This window comes from Schistocerca americana, chromosome 4 (assembly GCF_021461395.2).
Source record: "Schistocerca americana isolate TAMUIC-IGC-003095 chromosome 4, iqSchAmer2.1, whole genome shotgun sequence".
In the NCBI taxonomy this organism is placed as follows: Eukaryota; Metazoa; Arthropoda; class Insecta; order Orthoptera; family Acrididae; genus Schistocerca; species Schistocerca americana.
Genome location: NC_060122.1, coordinates 761,191,665 through 761,195,677, shown reverse-complemented (window position 1 = coordinate 761,195,677; position 4,013 = coordinate 761,191,665).

Sequence of the window (4,013 nt, the reverse complement as noted above, 5' to 3'; positions counted from 1 at the left end):
AACTATAACCCGGCCTTGTTCCCCCCCCCCTCCCCAGGGCCCCCTTCTCCTCTTTCCTCCTTCTCCCAGAGCGGATTTTCCTCCATCCCCCCCTCCCTGAGACCCTGCACCCCATACTTGCCTCTCTCCTTCCCACATCCCTCCCTACCTGGCCCTCTTCCGAGCGCCCCCCATTTCCCCTCCCCCATCTCTTCCCCTCCCTCCCTTCTTCAGGTCTCCCTCATCTCCTTGAACCTGGAAGATCCTCTGTATTGATCAACATCAGTGTGCCACGTCAGTGTTGTGTTTCGTGCTTTTCTCGTGTGCGTCAAGAGGTGTGATTTTAATTGTGTGCTGCCTTGAGGTTCGCCGTCAGTGCTACGCTGTGTGCTATGCCAGCCGTCAACACCTTTATGCTCCAGTCATACTGTGCCTTGTGTTTCTTTTAATCGTCGCAGTGTGTGGCTTTTTGTGTGTGCTACTTTTAAACAGTTTTTTATCTCCATTTTACAGTCACCCCGTTTTTTGTACATTGCCTTCCATGATGTTCTCCCTTTTTATATCTATGTTCGCCTTCTTCTCTCCTTTGCTGTTTTTAAATGTCTTCTATTGTTTTGTTCTATGTCTTTCGGCTGAAGAGCAGCGCATATGCTGCTGCCAGCCCGCCCCGATAGGGGAATTGAAATACAATAAAGAAAAAAAAAAAAATAAATCTTGACTCATGGTCCTATGTCACCTTCCACAACACCAACTCCCGTATCTTTTATCCCACGGCTGGCGTCCCCCAGGGTTCTGTCCTCTCCCCTCTCCTTTATCTCTTGTATACAGCTGATATGCCCAAGCCACCCCCACCAGTTCACCTTCTCCAATATGCTGATGACACCGCCTTCCTGGCTCTCTATCCTACCCTTCAACGGTCTCAACGTACCCTCCAAACCCACCTTAACCAGTTCACCACTTGGTGTAATCAGTGGCTCCTCCGTCTCAACCCCTCCAAAACCCAGGCAATCATCATAGGCCGTACCACTCGCTCCTTTCGCCTCCAAGATTTCTACCTCACCCTTTATGGTCGTCCTATCCAACTCACCCCCACCCTGAAATACCTTGGCCTCACCCTTGACCGACACCTCACCTGGACCCCTCATCTCCTGACCATCCAGCAGAAAGCCCATTCCCGCCTCCGCCTGCTGAAACTCCTGTCCGGCCGGACATGGGGATTGCATCCTTCTACCATCCTCCACACCTACAAATCCCTCATCCGTCCTCTCCTCTGTTATGCCAGCGTCGCCTGGATCTCCGCCCCCACCCGCTTTTACAAGGCTCTCCAAATCCTTGAACGCCATGCGCTCCGCCTTGCCTTCCGTATCCGCCTTCCTTCCCCCACACGGCTCCTGTATGAACTGATCCCCTTCCCCCACCTCCTCTTGTTCCTCCAACATCTCCGCATCCTTTACATTGTTCGCAGGCTTGATCCCCCCCACCCTCTGGTTTCCTCCTTCCTCTCCACCCCCCGCCCATTGCCGCGCCTATATCGCTGTATCCCTCCCTCTCTCCACCTCCACACCCTCCATCTCCTTCATCAGGGCAATTTCCAACGCCTTCCCCTCCCGGATGACGAACTTCGCCGTGACATATACCCTTCCTTCCAACTATAACCCGGCCTTGTTCCCCCCCCCCCTCCCCAGGGCCCCCTTCTCCTCTTTCTTCCTTCTCCCAGAGCGGATTTTCCTCCATCCCCCCCCTCCCCTGAGACCCTGCACCCCATACTTGCCTCTCTCCTTCCCACATCCCTCCCTACCTGGCCCTCTTCCGAGCGCCCCCCATTCCCCTCCCCCATCTCTTCCCCTCCCTCCCTTCTTCAGGTCTCCCTCATCTCCTTGAACCTGGCAGATCCTCTGTATTGATCAACATCAGTGTGCCACGTCAGTGTTGTGTTTCGTGCTTTTCTCGTGTGCGTCAAGAGGTGTGATTTTAATTGTGTGCTGCCTTGAGGTTCGCCGTCAGTGCTACGCTGTGTGCTATGCCAGCCGTCAACACCTTTATGCTCCAGTCATACTGTGCCTTGTGTTTCTTTTAATCGTCGCAGTGTGTGGCTTTTTGTGTGTGCTACTTTTAAACAGTTTTTTATCTCCATTTTACAGTCACCCCCGTTTTTTGTATATTGAATTTCCATGATGTTCTCCCTTTTTATATCTATGTTCGCCTTCTTCTCTCCTTTGCTGTTTTTAAATGTCTTCTATTGTTTTGTTCTATGTCTTTCGGCTGAAGAGCAGCGCATATGCTGCTGCCAGCCCGCCCCGATAGGGGAATTGAAATACAATAAAGAAAAAAAAAAAAAAAAATCTTGACTCATGGTCCTATGTCACCTTCCACAACACCAACTCCCGTATCTTTTATCCCACGGCTGGCGTCCCCCAGGGTTCTGTCCTCTCCCCTCTCCTTTATCTCTTGTATACAGCTGATATGCCCAAGCCACCCCCACCAGTTCACCTTCTCCAATATGCTGATGACACCGCCTTCCTGGCTCTCTATCCTACCCTTCAACGGTCTCAACGTACCCTCCAAACCCACCTTAACCAGTTCACCACTTGGTGTAATCAGTGGCTCCTCCGTCTCAACCCCTCCAAAACCCAGGCAATCATCATAGGCCGTACCACTCGCTCCTTTCGCCTCCAAGATTTCTACCTCACCCTTTATGGTCGTCCTATCCAACTCACCCCCACCCTGAAATACCTTGGCCTCACCCTTGACCGACACCTCACCTGGACCCCTCATCTCCTGACCATCCAGCAGAAAGCCCATTCCCGCCTCCGCCTGCTGAAACTCCTGTCCGGCCGGACATGGGGATTGCATCCTTCTACCATCCTCCACACCTACAAATCCCTCATCCGTCCTCTCCTCTGTTATGCCAGCGTCGCCTGGATCTCCGCCCCCACCCGCTTTTACAAGGCTCTCCAAATCCTTGAACGCCATGCGCTCCGCCTTGCCTTCCGTATCCGCCTTCCTTCCCCCACACGGCTCCTGTATGAACTGATCCCCTTCCCCCACCTCCTCTTGTTCCTCCAACATCTCCGCATCCTTTACATTGTTCGCAGGCTTGATCCCCCCCACCCTCTGGTTTCCTCCTTCCTCTCCACCCCCCGCCCATTGCCGCGCCTCTATCGCTGTATCCCTCCCTCTCTCCACCTCCACACCCTCCATCTCCTTCATCAGGGCAATTTCCAACGCCTTCCCCTCCCGGATGACGAACTTCGCCGTGACATATACCCTTCCTTCCAACTATAACCCGGCCTTGTTCCCCCCCCCTCCCCAGGGCCCCCTTCTCCTCTTTCTTCCTTCTCCCAGAGCGGATTTTCCTCCATCCCCCCCCTCCCCTGAGACCCTGCACCCCATACTTGCCTCTCTCCTTCCCACATCCCTCCCTACCTGGCCCTCTTCCGAGCGCCCCCCATTCCCCTCCCCCATCTCTTCCCCTCCCTCCCTTCTTCAGATCTCCCTCATCTCCTTGAACCTGGCAGATCCTCTGTATTGCTCATCATCAGTGTGCCACGTCAGTGTTGTGTTTCGTGCTGTTTCTCGTGTGCGTCAAGAGGTGTGATTTTGTGTACTGCCTTGAGGTTCGCCGTCAGTGCTACGCTGTGTGCTATGCCATCCGTCAACACCTTTATGCTCCAGTCATACTGTGCCTTGTGTTCTTTTAATCGTCGCAGTGTGTGGCTTTTTGTGTGTGCTACTTTTAAACAGTTTTTTATCTCCATTTTACAGTCACCCCGTTTTTTGTATATTGCCTTCCATGATGTTCTCCCTTTTTATATCTATGTTCGCCTTCTTCTCTCCTTTGCTGTTTTTAAATGTCTTCTCTTGTTTTGTTCTATGTCTTTCGGCTGAAGAGCAGCGCATATGCTGCTGCCAGCCCGCCCCGATGGGGAATTGAAATACAATAAAGAAAAAAAAAAAAAAAAACTTGACTCATGGCATTCGAGGGTTGGATTCCCTCACTTCCTCATCGAGGACTCGCACTGCCTGGGCTACTC